This window comes from Anomaloglossus baeobatrachus, chromosome 9, assembly GCF_048569485.1.
Source record: "Anomaloglossus baeobatrachus isolate aAnoBae1 chromosome 9, aAnoBae1.hap1, whole genome shotgun sequence".
Lineage (NCBI taxonomy): Eukaryota > Metazoa > Chordata > Amphibia > Anura > Aromobatidae > Anomaloglossus > Anomaloglossus baeobatrachus.
The window spans coordinates 165708398-165724530 of NC_134361.1; the positions used below are offsets into that span (position 1 = coordinate 165708398).

The 16133-nt window shown below is 50.1% G+C and overlaps 6 non-coding genes and 2 pseudogenes across 6 annotated transcripts; all 8 read right to left on the reverse strand.

Moving 5' to 3' along the window:
- Positions 1 to 188: 188 nt before the first annotated feature.
- On the reverse strand, positions 189 to 379 carry LOC142252354 (U2 spliceosomal RNA). The gene has a single exon (XR_012725735.1). It is a non-coding gene; the product is annotated as a U2 spliceosomal RNA (small nuclear RNA).
- A 1388-nt stretch (positions 380 to 1767) lies between these two features.
- On the reverse strand, positions 1768 to 1952 carry LOC142253376 (U2 spliceosomal RNA). Its single transcript, XR_012726671.1, has one exon. It is a non-coding gene; the product is annotated as a U2 spliceosomal RNA (small nuclear RNA).
- A 1593-nt stretch (positions 1953 to 3545) lies between these two features.
- On the reverse strand, positions 3546 to 3736 carry LOC142252355 (U2 spliceosomal RNA). The gene has a single exon (XR_012725736.1). It is a non-coding gene; the product is annotated as a U2 spliceosomal RNA (small nuclear RNA).
- Positions 3737 to 5124: 1388 nt separating this feature from the next.
- LOC142252967 (U2 spliceosomal RNA) lies at positions 5125 to 5329 on the reverse strand (annotated as a pseudogene).
- Positions 5330 to 10774: 5445 nt separating this feature from the next.
- LOC142253609 (U2 spliceosomal RNA) lies at positions 10775 to 10864 on the reverse strand (annotated as a pseudogene).
- A 1388-nt stretch (positions 10865 to 12252) lies between these two features.
- Positions 12253 to 12443, reverse strand: LOC142252356 (U2 spliceosomal RNA). The gene has a single exon (XR_012725737.1). It is a non-coding gene; the product is annotated as a U2 spliceosomal RNA (small nuclear RNA).
- A 1388-nt stretch (positions 12444 to 13831) lies between these two features.
- LOC142252357 (U2 spliceosomal RNA) lies at positions 13832 to 14022 on the reverse strand. Its single transcript, XR_012725738.1, has one exon. It is a non-coding gene; the product is annotated as a U2 spliceosomal RNA (small nuclear RNA).
- A 1388-nt stretch (positions 14023 to 15410) lies between these two features.
- LOC142252988 (U2 spliceosomal RNA) lies at positions 15411 to 15603 on the reverse strand. Its single transcript, XR_012726334.1, has one exon. It is a non-coding gene; the product is annotated as a U2 spliceosomal RNA (small nuclear RNA).
- Positions 15604 to 16133: the final 530 nt, after the last annotated feature.

Here is a 16133-nt window from a genome sequence, read left to right on the forward strand (position 1 = left end):
GATGAGTTTGCTATTTGGATGAATAAAGAAAGTCAAAAGTGTGAAAGATAAAAAACAAAAGGAGGAAGTGTGAAAAGTGAATGGGCCAAATTGAGGTGCATATGAAGACGTATGCTTTCTTCCAATTCATTAAACCGGGCTAATATGAATCAGGTGAATTGAGTTCTGCTTTTGGAAACTGGGTTAAGAAGGGGTGCACCGTTCCTGGAGGTACTGCAATACCAGGTCAATGCGTGGAGTGGACAGAGCAAGCTCTTTTTCCATCTCCCTGTTCTAAAAATCCATTTAATATATGGTCCCCAGATAGGGGACGTATCAGATATTAAACTGATAAGAACAGATACTACACTTGATCTTAGCCAAAAGGCCGAGAAGCGATAACCAGAATTGGTTTGGGCCTCGAGTGGCACCCTGGCCTATGCCGGACACATCTTAGGGAGAGAGAGCGAGAGGGAGACAAACCCACGCCTACAGAAGACATTTTGTCACCCAAGCCAACCCTTGAAAAGGCTGCTTTGCAGAGCAAAAACAAGAAGAATGGTGCGTTTTGCAGCCGCCGCCCCCCACTGCAATGAATCTGAATAACTCCTCCTTTAGGGCGCAAGCAACTCCCCTCCCCCTTGCAGTCTTTCCAATTCACGATACAAAAAGACGGACAGGACAGGTTGCCTGACTTTCCGTCACTGCCACCCTTTGCCATCCTTACCCGTAGAAAGCCCTTTCATCATCCCCAAACCCTAATCTTTTCCCTTTCCTTCCCAGCCCCCAAACCCTGCCCTCTGTACCCTTCTCACCACCCGCATCCCTTCTCCTGTCATCCCCCTACCACCCGGGAAAAAAAGAGCTTGCCCCCTCCTTACACTAGCCCACCCTCCCACCCAAAGAACAACTTCTGCTGCGCAGCTTGTTTTCTAGGCAGCAGCGCTATTGTGATGTCAGCGGGGGCATTGTGACAAGCCGCCAGTGTTCCGTCTCTTCATGTTGTGCACAGTTCAAACGGAAAATACATCAACAGGCAGACTACAGAAAAACTTACTATCAAAGGTTAGAGGGGGGCTTTCTCAGAGGGCTTTTTACAGTTTTTCTATTCCCAATTAGCCGTTTAAGTGTACTTATTGAAAGTAGTAATTCTTTCATAGGCCGCCCTTTCTTAGTATTTGACGTTCCTTATATTGCGGTATGAGGCTTTGCAGCAGGTTGCAAACATTCATCACCCATGACTGTCCCCAATTGAGCTCAGAAGCTCAATGTCTATCATGACCTCTCTTTTAGAATGTCCAAGAGCAAGCAAACTATTCCTCCAGGAGAGGGCGCCAACAGACTACTAAAGAGATCATCATTACTCAAAGAAAACCCCAAAAACCAATGCATGATAGGAATAAACAGGTAACTTTCTTTGGAGTGGAAGCGGAGAGATCGCACCAGATGCCAATTCTAGATCTTATCACACCTGTGGTCACTGCAGCAGCAGGTGAATCCACTTTGTCCAAAAGGGATCTATTCCATTCAATTGCAAATGATCTAGATAAGACAGAGAACTGCAGCACGGGACATAGCCGAGTTGGTCAGGTTGAGTGGTGATGAGTTTGCTATTTGGATGAATAAAGAAAGTCAAAAGTGTGAAAGATAAAAAACAAAAGGAGGAAGTGTGAAAAGTGAATGGGCCAAATTGAGGTGCATATGAAGACGTATGCTTTCTTCCAATTCATTAAACCGGGCTAATATGAATCAGGTGAATTGAGTTCTGCTTTTGGAAACTGGGTTAAGAAGGGGTGCACCGTTCCTGGAGGTACTGCAATACCAGGTCAATGCGTGGAGTGGACAGAGCAAGCTCTTTTTCCATCTCCCTGTTCTAAAAATCCATTTAATATATGGTCCCCAGATAGGGGACGTATCAGATATTAAACTGATAAGAACAGATGAGATTACATCCGCAAATTTCAGAAAACGGTCATCGGCCACCACACAAAAGCGCAGTGCCGCAGGTGATCGCCTCCCGAGCCCAGGAACCACCAGCCAGAAGGGGACGTAAGCACCAAAAGGCGCAACAATCCCAGAGGCCGGCGGTTGTGCAAGCCCGGGCCCCTCCCAGCCAAGACCAAGGCAAACCCAATGAAGGGCCTACACTTGATCTTAGCCAAAAGGCCGAGAAGCGATAACCAGAATTGGTTTGGGCCTCGAGTGGCACCCTGGCCTATGCCGGACACATCTTAGGGAGAGAGAGCGAGAGGGAGACAAACCCACGCCTACAGAAGACATTTTGTCACCCAAGCCAACCCTTGAAAAGGCTGCTTTGCAGAGCAAAAACAAGAAGAATGGTGCGTTTTGCAGCCGCCGCCCCCCACTGCAATGAATCTGAATAACTCCTCCTTTAGGGCGCAAGCAACTCCCCTCCCCCTTGCAGTCTTTCCAATTCACGATACAAAAAGACGGACAGGACAGGTTGCCTGACTTTCCGTCACTGCCACCCTTTGCCATCCTTACCCGTAGAAAGCCCTTTCATCATCCCCAAACCCTAATCTTTTCCCTTTCCTTCCCAGCCCCCAAACCCTGCCCTCTGTACCCTTCTCACCACCCGCATCCCTTCTCCTGTCATCCCCCTACCACCCGGGAAAAAAAGAGCTTGCCCCCTCCTTACACTAGCCCACCCTCCCACCCAAAGAACAACTTCTGCTGCGCAGCTTGTTTTCTAGGCAGCAGCGCTATTGTGATGTCAGCGGGGGCATTGTGACAAGCCGCCAGTGTTCCGTCTCTTCATGTTGTGCACAGTTCAAACGGAAAATACATCAACAGGCAGACTACAGAAAAACTTACTATCAAAGGTTAGAGGGGGGCTTTCTCAGAGGGCTTTTTACAGTTTTTCTATTCCCAATTAGCCGTTTAAGTGTACTTATTGAAAGTAGTAATTCTTTCATAGGCCGCCCTTTCTTAGTATTTGACGTTCCTTATATTGCGGTATGAGGCTTTGCAGCAGGTTGCAAACATTCATCACCCATGACTGTCCCCAATTGAGCTCAGAAGCTCAATGTCTATCATGACCTCTCTTTTAGAATGTCCAAGAGCAAGTAAACTATTCCTCCAGGAGAGGGCGCCAACAGACTACTAAAGAGATCATCATTACTCAAAGAAAACCCCAAAAACCAATGCATGATAGGAATAAACAGGTAACTTTCTTTGGAGTGGAAGCGGAGAGATCGCACCAGATGCCAATTCTAGATCTTATCACACCTGTGGTCACTGCAGCAGCAGGTGAATCCACTTTGTCCAAAAGGGATCTATTCCATTCAATTGCAAATGATCTAGATAAGACAGAGAACTGCAGCACGGGACATAGCCGAGTTGGTCAGGTTGAGTGGTGATGAGTTTGCTATTTGGATGAATAAAGAAAGTCAAAAGTGTGAAAGATAAAAAACAAAAGGAGGAAGTGTGAAAAGTGAATGGGCCAAATTGAGGTGCATATGAAGACGTATGCTTTCTTCCAATTCATTAAACCGGGCTAATATGAATCAGGTGAATTGAGTTCTGCTTTTGGAAACTGGGTTAAGAAGGGGTGCACCGTTCCTGGAGGTACTGCAATACCAGGTCAATGCGTGGAGTGGACAGAGCAAGCTCTTTTTCCATCTCCCTGTTCTAAAAATCCATTTAATATATGGTCCCCAGATAGGGGACGTATCAGATATTAAACTGATAAGAACAGATACTACACTTGATCTTAGCCAAAAGGCCGAGAAGCGATAACCAGAATTGGTTTGGGCCTCGAGTGGCACCCTGGCCTATGCCGGACACATCTTAGGGAGAGAGAGCGAGAGGGAGACAAACCCACGCCTACAGAAGACATTTTGTCACCCAAGCCAACCCTTGAAAAGGCTGCTTTGCAGAGCAAAAACAAGAAGAATGGTGCGTTTTGCAGCCGCCGCCCCCCACTGCAATGAATCTGAATAACTCCTCCTTTAGGGCGCAAGCAACTCCCCTCCCCCTTGCAGTCTTTCCAATTCACGATACAAAAAGACGGACAGGACAGGTTGCCTGACTTTCCGTCACTGCCACCCTTTGCCATCCTTACCCGTAGAAAGCCCTTTCATCATCCCCAAACCCTAATCTTTTCCCTTTCCTTCCCAGCCCCCAAACCCTGCCCTCTGTACCCTTCTCACCACCCGCATCCCTTCTCCTGTCATCCCCCTACCACCCGGGAAAAAAAGAGCTTGCCCCCTCCTTACACTAGCCCACCCTCCCACCCAAAGAACAACTTCTGCTGCGCAGCTTGTTTTCTAGGCAGCAGCGCTATTGTGATGTCAGCGGGGGCATTGTGACAAGCCGCCAGTGTTCCGTCTCTTCATGTTGTGCACAGTTCAAACGGAAAATACATCAACAGGCAGACTACAGAAAAACTTACTATCAAAGGTTAGAGGGGGGCTTTCTCAGAGGGCTTTTTACAGTTTTTCTATTCCCAATTAGCCGTTTAAGTGTACTTATTGAAAGTAGTAATTCTTTCATAGGCCGCCCTTTCTTAGTATTTGACGTTCCTTATATTGCGGTATGAGGCTTTGCAGCAGGTTGCAAACATTCATCACCCATGACTGTCCCCAATTGAGCTCAGAAGCTCAATGTCTATCATGACCTCTCTTTTAGAATGTCCAAGAGCAAGCAAACTATTCCTCCAGGAGAGGGCGCCAACAGACTACTAAAGAGATCATCATTACTCAAAGAAAACCCCAAAAACCAATGCATGATAGGAATAAACAGGTAACTTTCTTTGGAGTGGAAGCGGAGAGATCGCACCAGATGCCAATTCTAGATCTTATCACACCTGTGGTCACTGCAGCAGCAGGTGAATCCACTTTGTCCAAAAGGGATCTATTCCATTCAATTGCAAATGATCTAGATAAGACAGAGAACTGCAGCACGGGACATAGCCGAGTTGGTCAGGTTGAGTGGTGATGAGTTTGCTATTTGGATGAATAAAGAAAGTCAAAAGTGTGAAAGATAAAAAACAAAAGGAGGAAGTGTGAAAAGTGAATGGGCCAAATTGAGGTGCATATGAAGACGTATGCTTTCTTCCAATTCATTAAACCGGGCTAATATGAATCAGGTGAATTGAGTTCTGCTTTTGGAAACTGGGTTAAGAAGGGGTGCACCGTTCCTGGAGGTACTGCAATACCAGGTCAATGCGTGGAGTGGACAGAGCAAGCTCTTTTTCCATCTCCCTGTTCTAAAAATCCATTTAATATATGGTCCCCAGATAGGGGACGTATCAGATATTAAACTGATAAGAACAGATTTTTTGATTTAACAGCATCTTTATTATCATGCACTACTCACAAAAAGGTAACAAACCGTGTACAGTGCCGCAGCCCCGTACACACAGAAATATACAATCCTTCTTACATAGCCATAGAGTACGACGCACTAAACTATACATCACGCTCCTATGCTTATCCATAACACTCAAGCTGAAAGAAAAAGTTAGACAATAAATAACGACGAACCGGCGATTGGGGGATGGGGGTAGGGGAAAAGGGGGATAGGGTGGGGAAGTCACAGGCCCGAAGCTTTATTGAAAGACGCACATAACGGGAAAAGGAGGGAGGGGGCATGGAAGAGGTCTAAACCTCCTCCTCGGCGCTGTCGTCCGGACTGTCCATGATGGAATAGTCTCTGAGCAGGCTGTGGATCAGCCTGCGGCAATCCTGGATAGACATCCTCTCCCTCTTCAAGATGAGCCGGTTCCTGGCGACCCAAATAGCGTCCTTAAAGCAGTTCATAAGGCGCCAAGCCTCCTGGATGGCTCCAACGGTGTGAGTCCCAGGGAAGAGTCCATAAAGTACGGAATGGTACGATAGGCTCCCTCTGGGGACGGAGTTCCTCAGGTCATCCTCCAGGGCAACCAACAGGCGCTGTGCGAAACGGCAGTCCCAAAAGGCGTGCAGCGATGTTTCCTCCACGAAGGGGCACCTTGGGCAGTACCGGGTTTTGCACAGGTTCCGGGCGTGCATGAATGACCGGACGGGCAGTCCGCCCTGTATCGCCATCCATGACAAGTCCTTGTGCCCGTTGGTCAATCCAGCCGATGACACGTTTGTCCAAACAGTCTCCAGTGTGTCGTGATGAAGTCCTGGAATGTTCTCCATTTCGTCCTTGGCTCTGATGAGTTTGTGGATAGTCTTTGGCTTCCACAAATCAGGCTTGAGTCCCTCCAGTTGGTGTTCCCTCACAAACCGAACCACGTCTCCGTAGAACCATGGCGCCGTCCAGTTGTAGGGGAAGGAGCTGTCCCACTTGTCCCAGCCTAACCGTCTCCAAAGGGGGAGCAGGAAGAAGCGAGACATGGACCCACCCGCGGAACCTCTCTTGACTCGCAGAGTTCGGCGAACGCAGTCACATACGAAGGAGGATCGCAGGAGGGTGGGGATATCGGGTACGCCCTTCCCACCCTTGCGAGGATCCTTGTACATGATGCTCCGCTTTACTCTGTCCATCTTGGATCCCCAGACAAAACGAAACACCGTCCTGGTAATGGCCCTGCACACGGTGGCAAGGGGGGGCCAGGCCTGGGCCGTGTACTGCAGCACGGGCAGTACCTCGTTACGCAGGACCAGTGCTTTGCCCTCACAGGTGAGGCGTCTGAGGCTCCACAGACCGATCCGTTGGGTGATCTTGGTCAAGCGTTCCTCCCAGGACTTGAGGGCTGCTCCTTCCTTCCCGAACCAGACTCCAAGAACCTTGATGAAATCCGGCTGGATGCTGAAAGGGAAGGGGGCGGAAGAGGCCGGCTGCCAGTCCCCGAAGAGCATGGCTTCCGACTTCCCGCAGTTGACTTTGGCTCCCGAAGCCCGTCCGAAGGTCTCACAGGTCTGGACGAGGGTGTCGACTGAGCGCCGGTCCGCGCAGAAGACGGTCACGTCGTCCATGTAGAGCGAGCACTTGACCTCGAAGCGTTCTGGTCCTGGTGCGGTGATCCCTCTGATCTCTCCATTCCGCCGGATAGCCTCTGCAAAGAGTTCTATAACACAAACAAAAAGAAGAGGTGACAGAGGACAGCCTTGTCTGACCCCTGAGAGGACCGGGAAGGGGTCAGTCTTCCAGCCGTTTACCAACACCGAGCTGTGAATATCAAAATACATTAGTTGGACATACAAACAAAACATGTTACCCAAACCTAACCTGTGCAGAGCTTTGCCCAGGAACTCATGGGAAACACGGTCGAAGGCCTTTTCCTGATCCAACGAGATCAGGGCTGCGTGCACCCGGCGGGCTTTGATGTACTCGACCGTGTCCCGCATGAGAGCCAGGCTGTCTGCGATGCGACGTCCGGGGATGCCGCAGGTCTGATCCGGGTGGATGATCCGTCCGATAACCGTCTTCAGTCTCGTTGCCATCGTCTTGGCCAGGATCTTGTAGTCGACATTCAGAAGGGTGATGGGACGCCAATTCTTCAGGTCGCACCTCTCTCCTTTACGCTTGTACAGGATCGTGACCATTCCTTCCCTCAGAGATGGAGGCATTCTGCCCTCCACCACCATCTCCTCATACAGCCCTAACAGGTCCGGACAGATTAGGTCTCCCAGCGCTACATAGAGCTCTGCTGGGAGGCCGTCACTGCCCGGTGTCCTGCCAGAACTAAAGGATTTGGCGGCCGAGAGCAGCTCGTCCACCGTCAGAGGAACGTCCATGGCCGCCGCGTCTGCAGGGTCAAGATGGTTAGTGATACCTGACAGGAACTTATCGGCGGCCTCGGGGTCAGTAGTCTTGCGGGCGTAGAGTTCGCTGTAGAAGTCGCTGACGACCTTCATCACATTCTCTTTCCCGCGTCGTATGCTTCCACTCTCGTCTCGTAGTTCATTCATGGGCGTGTGACCGGCGTGGAGTTTCCTGAAAAAGAACGAGTTACATTTCTCACCCTTCTCCAGGTTCTCCACTTTGGAACGGAAGACAATTCGCTCGGACTCCTCCTCGAAGTGCCTTTTCAGGCTCCTCTTAGTCTCCTCCAGCTCCTCTCTCACGTCCCAGCCGCATCGAAGAAGGTCCTGCAGGGAACGCAGCTCACGCTGGAGTCTCCTGAAGTCCCTCCTCTTCAGACACGCCTGTTGTTGACTCTTTGCCTGAAAGAAGAAACGGAACTCGAGTTTAACGTATTCCCACCAGTCAGAAACAGACTGGAAGCCCGCCTTGTAGGCCCGCCACGTGGAGTAGGCAGCTCTAAGCTCCTCCAGAATCTCACCCTTTTCCAGCAGAGAGCAGTTCAGCTTCCAGGAGCCCGGGCCAATGGGGAAGCCATGGCCCAGCACACCTTGAAAGTGAATGGCTCTGTGGTCAGAGAAGAAGCAGGGGACCATCGAGTGCCCACTCCGCCCAACCGCCCGAGAGGTAAACACAAAGTCAATCCTGGAACGCAGCGAGCCATCGGATCGGCACCATGAATAGTTCACGGATCCGTGTCCGATGGAGCCAACAACGTCCACAAGAGAGGCTTCGGTCACCATCTCAATGAGCAGTTTGGATGTGACGTCCAACTTGGCAGCCGTTCCAGAACTGCGTCCATCCTCCTCAATCGGGCAGTTGAAATCCCCGGCCATCACTACCGTCCTGGCGGTAGCGAGCTGAGGGCGCAGGGCTTGGAGGAGCTCCAGTCGATCGCTCTTCACAGGAGAAGCATACACATTGATGAACCTGACAGGTTCTCCCGCCCAGGTGCCATCCACGAGCAGTAACCTGCCGCAGACGATTTCCTGAACAGAGTCCAATGTGAAGGCGCTTCCCCTGATCAGCACGGCGACCCCCGCGGACCTACAGTCGCCCCCGCCAGACCAGTAGGATGGGCCATGGGTCCACTCCCTGGCCAGATGGTTGAAGGACCTAGAGGAGGGAAGGGAGCATTCCTGCAGGAAAAATACATCACTAGACTGAGTGTTAAGGAACGCAAAAATTGTCTGACGTCGGAACTTGTCTCTGATGCTCCTAACATTAATGGAAAAGATGTTAATGTTAGCAGTCATTGGAGGAAAGAGAAAGTTAGAGCAGGCGGTGTGCCTTAGTTACCACTCCGGTCGGGCGGTTCTTCCTCTTTGGCACCTGCTGGTAAGGGTATCTCCAGCAGACCCTCTTCTTCTAGCTGATCGAGCAGGGATGGTGCCTCAGTGGCTTCCGACTCCTCCATTTCTTCTTCGGCCACAAGGGACTCCACCATCTGCTCCAACACGTCCGGTTCTGGGAGGAGGCCATCCTCCTCTTCCTGGGGTGGATTGGGGTCCACAATGAACAGCTTGGAAGGTTCTGCGACAGGACTATCTTCCACCTTCCTTTTCCTTTGGCCTGTACCTGAGGAGACAAGAGCTGGAAAATCCTCCTCGGTGAAAAGTGCAAGAGTGCTGAGGCCCTCTGCTCTCATGGTCTGGGGAGGGAGAGTGGGCTTTGGGGGGGGGGGTGAGGAGACCAACTGAGGAGTAGGGAAATGAGGTGGAGGTAGTGGAATCCTCAGTAGGGTTGGCCGGGGGGGGAGGGGTTTGGACAGGGGTGACAGGGGGGGGGGGCCAGGGAGGGGGCAACAGTTTTCTTACCCTTCTTTTCCCTGGACTCCGTGGCTGCTGGGGCATCGGCTGGAGCCACGGTCGCTGGGTTCTTGGCCGCCTTGTCCTTGGCCTCTGTGGCCTTGGTCGTAGCTGCCTTGGTCGACGAAGCTGTGACTACCCGATACTGGGTCGCCGCGGCAACCCTTGCCCAGGATTTCTCCCGCTGTGGGCAGTCCTTGTAAAGGTGGTCCGCCTGTCCACATAGGTTGCAAGTCTTCTTCTTTGGGCAGTCCTTGGAGCTGTGTCCTGTCACCCGGCAAACCCTGCAGGCGTCCTCCTTGCAGGTCTTCATCGAATGCCCTTTCCCGCCACATTTCCTGCAGTTGTGTGGCATGTCCGGGTAGTAGATGAGACCAAAGGAGTTTCCCAGAGAGAATGTCGGGGGCAGGTGCTGGAGACCATCCTCGGATGCTGGTTCCCTGTGGAGTCGAACGGTTACTGACCACTTACCCGTCCAGAATCCGTTGCCGTTAAGGATGTGGGATGGCTCCCTCACCACTGTGCAGAGACGTCCCAGGAACGTGGAGATGTCTCTTCCTGGGGTGTGCGGGTTCCGCATGGAGACCGTGATCCTCTTCTCATCCCTCTGTATAGGACAGGATCCTAAAAAAGAATGAAAAGGGGAGTCCGGCATCGCTGCGTTCATCGCCTCCCAGTATCTCCTGCAGGCATTCACCGTGGCAAAGGTTACCAGAAAAATGCCAGTCATGAAGGTCTGGACACTCAGGGTTTCCGCCCTGGAGAAGCCCTGATCCAGAATCATCTTCTTGCAGAACACGTCGCTGGACATGTCCGGCAACCTACCATCCACCGCCTTCAGCTTCAGGGCGACCGTCTGCCGCATCCAAGGCTCCAGGGTTGGAGCCTTTTCAGGCGGCGTCCGGGCTCCCTCCGGCTGGCTGGCGTCGGAGGTAGGGGCCTCTTGGGCCGAAGAAGCCTCTGGATGAGCCTTCCTGGAGGTCCCTGGGTCCTGAGCCTTCTTGGCTGCCTTCTCTGGCTTGCTTGCCATGGCTGGTTCCTGCTTGAGTTCCCGGAGCTGGATCTTGGATTCTTCTCCGGGTGTCTTCTCCCGCTGTGTTCCTCCTCGAAGTTCCTCTGGTCTCCCCAAGTCTTCTCCGAGCCTTCGTCTTCTTGCTTCTTTCTGCCAAGCTCTTCTTCCGTCCGATCTCCCTCTTCCGGTCTCGGCTGGGCTTCGGAGCTCGTCTCCCTGATCGTATCTCGTCAAGTGTAGCTAGCTCAGTTTGTTCTGATAAGAACAGATACTACACTTGATCTTAGCCAAAAGGCCGAGAAGCGATAACCAGAATTGGTTTGGGCCTCGAGTGGCACCCTGGCCTATGCCGGACACATCTTAGGGAGAGAGAGCGAGAGGGAGACAAACCCACGCCTACAGAAGACATTTTGTCACCCAAGCCAACCCTTGAAAAGGCTGCTTTGCAGAGCAAAAACAAGAAGAATGGTGCGTTTTGCAGCCGCCGCCCCCCACTGCAATGAATCTGAATAACTCCTCCTTTAGGGCGCAAGCAACTCCCCTCCCCCTTGCAGTCTTTCCAATTCACGATACAAAAAGACGGACAGGACAGGTTGCCTGACTTTCCGTCACTGCCACCCTTTGCCATCCTTACCCGTAGAAAGCCCTTTCATCATCCCCAAACCCTAATCTTTTCCCTTTCCTTCCCAGCCCCCAAACCCTGCCCTCTGTACCCTTCTCACCACCCGCATCCCTTCTCCTGTCATCCCCCTACCACCCGGGAAAAAAAGAGCTTGCCCCCTCCTTACACTAGCCCACCCTCCCACCCAAAGAACAACTTCTGCTGCGCAGCTTGTTTTCTAGGCAGCAGCGCTATTGTGATGTCAGCGGGGGCATTGTGACAAGCCGCCAGTGTTCCGTCTCTTCATGTTGTGCACAGTTCAAACGGAAAATACATCAACAGGCAGACTACAGAAAAACTTACTATCAAAGGTTAGAGGGGGGCTTTCTCAGAGGGCTTTTTACAGTTTTTCTATTCCCAATTAGCCGTTTAAGTGTACTTATTGAAAGTAGTAATTCTTTCATAGGCCGCCCATTCTTAGTATTTGACGTTCCTTATATTGCGGTATGAGGCTTTGCAGCAGGTTGCAAACATTCATCACCCATGACTGTCCCCAATTGAGCTCAGAAGCTCAATGTCTATCATGACCTCTCTTTTAGAATGTCCAAGAGCAAGCAAACTATTCCTCCAGGAGAGGGCGCCAACAGACTACTAAAGAGATCATCATTACTCAAAGAAAACCCCAAAAACCAATGCATGATAGGAATAAACAGGTAACTTTCTTTGGAGTGGAAGCGGAGAGATCGCACCAGATGCCAATTCTAGATCTTATCACACCTGTGGTCACTGCAGCAGCAGGTGAATCCACTTTGTCCAAAAGGGATCTATTCCATTCAATTGCAAATGATCTAGATAAGACAGAGAACTGCAGCACGGGACATAGCCGAGTTGGTCAGGTTGAGTGGTGATGAGTTTGCTATTTGGATGAATAAAGAAAGTCAAAAGTGTGAAAGATAAAAAACAAAAGGAGGAAGTGTGAAAAGTGAATGGGCCAAATTGAGGTGCATATGAAGACGTATGCTTTCTTCCAATTCATTAAACCGGGCTAATATGAATCAGGTGAATTGAGTTCTGCTTTTGGAAACTGGGTTAAGAAGGGGTGCACCGTTCCTGGAGGTACTGCAATACCAGGTCAATGCGTGGAGTGGACAGAGCAAGCTCTTTTTCCATCTCCCTGTTCTAAAAATCCATTTAATATATGGTCCCCAGATAGGGGACGTATCAGATATTAAACTGATAAGAACAGATACTACACTTGATCTTAGCCAAAAGGCCGAGAAGCGATAACCAGAATTGGTTTGGGCCTCGAGTGGCACCCTGGCCTATGCCGGACACATCTTAGGGAGAGAGAGCGAGAGGGAGACAAACCCACGCCTACAGAAGACATTTTGTCACCCAAGCCAACCCTTGAAAAGGCTGCTTTGCAGAGCAAAAACAAGAAGAATGGTGCGTTTTGCAGCCGCCGCCCCCCACTGCAATGAATCTGAATAACTCCTCCTTTAGGGCGCAAGCAACTCCCCTCCCCCTTGCAGTCTTTCCAATTCACGATACAAAAAGACGGACAGGACAGGTTGCCTGACTTTCCGTCACTGCCACCCTTTGCCATCCTTACCCGTAGAAAGCCCTTTCATCATCCCCAAACCCTAATCTTTTCCCTTTCCTTCCCAGCCCCCAAACCCTGCCCTCTGTACCCTTCTCACCACCCGCATCCCTTCTCCTGTCATCCCCCTACCACCCGGGAAAAAAAGAGCTTGCCCCCTCCTTACACTAGCCCACCCTCCCACCCAAAGAACAACTTCTGCTGCGCAGCTTGTTTTCTAGGCAGCAGCGCTATTGTGATGTCAGCGGGGGCATTGTGACAAGCCGCCAGTGTTCCGTCTCTTCATGTTGTGCACAGTTCAAACGGAAAATACATCAACAGGCAGACTACAGAAAAACTTACTATCAAAGGTTAGAGGGGGGCTTTCTCAGAGGGCTTTTTACAGTTTTTCTATTCCCAATTAGCCGTTTAAGTGTACTTATTGAAAGTAGTAATTCTTTCATAGGCCGCCCTTTCTTAGTATTTGACGTTCCTTATATTGCGGTATGAGGCTTTGCAGCAGGTTGCAAACATTCATCACCCATGACTGTCCCCAATTGAGCTCAGAAGCTCAATGTCTATCATGACCTCTCTTTTAGAATGTCCAAGAGCAAGCAAACTATTCCTCCAGGAGAGGGCGCCAACAGACTACTAAAGAGATCATCATTACTCAAAGAAAACCCCAAAAACCAATGCATGATAGGAATAAACAGGTAACTTTCTTTGGAGTGGAAGCGGAGAGATCGCACCAGATGCCAATTCTAGATCTTATCACACCTGTGGTCACTGCAGCAGCAGGTGAATCCACTTTGTCCAAAAGGGATCTATTCCATTCAATTGCAAATGATCTAGATAAGACAGAGAACTGCAGCACGGGACATAGCCGAGTTGGTCAGGTTGAGTGGTGATGAGTTTGCTATTTGGATGAATAAAGAAAGTCAAAAGTGTGAAAGATAAAAAACAAAAGGAGGAAGTGTGAAAAGTGAATGGGCCAAATTGAGGTGCATATGAAGACGTATGCTTTCTTCCAATTCATTAAACCGGGCTAATATGAATCAGGTGAATTGAGTTCTGCTTTTGGAAACTGGGTTAAGAAGGGGTGCACCGTTCCTGGAGGTACTGCAATACCAGGTCAATGCGTGGAGTGGACAGAGCAAGCTCTTTTTCCATCTCCCTGTTCTAAAAATCCATTTAATATATGGTCCCCAGATAGGGGACGTATCAGATATTAAACTGATAAGAACAGATACTACACTTGATCTTAGCCAAAAGGCCGAGAAGCGATAACCAGAATTGGTTTGGGCCTCGAGTGGCACCCTGGCCTATGCCGGACACATCTTAGGGAGAGAGAGCGAGAGGGAGACAAACCCACGCCTACAGAAGACATTTTGTCACCCAAGCCAACCCTTGAAAAGGCTGCTTTGCAGAGCAAAAACAAGAAGAATGGTGCGTTTTGCAGCCGCCGCCCCCCACTGCAATGAATCTGAATAACTCCTCCTTTAGGGCGCAAGCAACTCCCCTCCCCCTTGCAGTCTTTCCAATTCACGATACAAAAAGACGGACAGGACAGGTTGCCTGACTTTCCGTCACTGCCACCCTTTGCCATCCTTACCCGTAGAAAGCCCTTTCATCATCCCCAAACCCTAATCTTTTCCCTTTCCTTCCCAGCCCCCAAACCCTGCCCTCTGTACCCTTCTCACCACCCGCATCCCTTCTCCTGTCATCCCCCTACCACCCGGGAAAAAAAGAGCTTGCCCCCTCCTTACACTAGCCCACCCTCCCACCCAAAGAACAACTTCTGCTGCGCAGCTTGTTTTCTAGGCAGCAGCGCTATTGTGATGTCAGCGGGGGCATTGTGACAAGCCGCCAGTGTTCCGTCTCTTCATGTTGTGCACAGTTCAAACGGAAAATACATCAACAGGCAGACTACAGAAAAACTTACTATCAAAGGTTAGAGGGGGGCTTTCTCAGAGGGCTTTTTACAGTTTTTCTATTCCCAATTAGCCGTTTAAGTGTACTTATTGAAAGTAGTAATTCTTTCATAGGCCGCCCTTTCTTAGTATTTGACGTTCCTTATATTGCGGTATGAGGCTTTGCAGCAGGTTGCAAACATTCATCACCCATGACTGTCCCCAATTGAGCTCAGAAGCTCAATGTCTATCATGACCTCTCTTTTAGAATGTCCAAGAGCAAGCAAACTATTCCTCCAGGAGAGGGCGCCAACAGACTACTAAAGAGATCATCATTACTCAAAGAAAACCCCAAAAACCAATGCATGATAGGAATAAACAGGTAACTTTCTTTGGAGTGGAAGCGGAGAGATCGCACCAGATGCCAATTCTAGATCTTATCACACCTGTGGTCACTGCAGCAGCAGGTGAATCCACTTTGTCCAAAAGGGATCTATTCCATTCAATTGCAAATGATCTAGATAAGACAGAGAACTGCAGCACGGGACATAGCCGAGTTGGTCAGGTTGAGTGGTGATGAGTTTGCTATTTGGATGAATAAAGAAAGTCAAAAGTGTGAAAGATAAAAAACAAAAGGAGGAAGTGTGAAAAGTGAATGGGCCAAATTGAGGTGCATATGAAGACGTATGCTTTCTTCCAATTCATTAAACCGGGCTAATATGAATCAGGTGAATTGAGTTCTGCTTTTGGAAACTGGGTTAAGAAGGGGTGCACCGTTCCTGGAGGTACTGCAATACCAGGTCAATGCGTGGAGTGGACAGAGCAAGCTCTTTTTCCATCTCCCTGTTCTAAAAATCCATTTAATATATGGTCCCCAGATAGGGGACGTATCAGATATTAAACTGATAAGAACAGATTTTTGATTTAATGAAGCTTTCCAAAGCACCACAAAAAATGCATGACCGAAGTCACACCAAAAACAGTGCAAAGGCTAGGATTCGTGTGGACCCCACCGTGAGGAGAGGGTCCCCAAAAATCAACCCCGTCCCTCCGAGCCAGAAGGCCACAGCAAGGGTCAGGGATCTTCGGTGCTCCCCCAAGCCGAAGCCTGGTTGAGCCTTGTCGTTGCTCCCAGCGTCCACCCAGGCATCTTACCCAAGTGGAGTAGAGAGCTACTAGTTGTTGGTTTCGCAGCCGAAACTGCCCGGACCGTCAACCGGTGTTGGTTTCTCAGCCCAAGGCTAACCGGACCTCCAACCGGGTGTTGGTTTCTCAGCCGAAGCTGACCCAGACCTCCAACCGGGTGTTGGTTTCTCAGCCGAAGCTGACCCAGACCTCCAACCGGGTGTTAGTTTCTCAGCCCAAAGCTGACCAGACCTCCGACCGGGATTATAAAAATTTCCCTTCCTAGCCAGAAGGCCGGGATAGGGTAATATGCTCAAAAAGTATGAAAAGGCAAAGTACGGTGTGCTACAAAGCCCAAGGC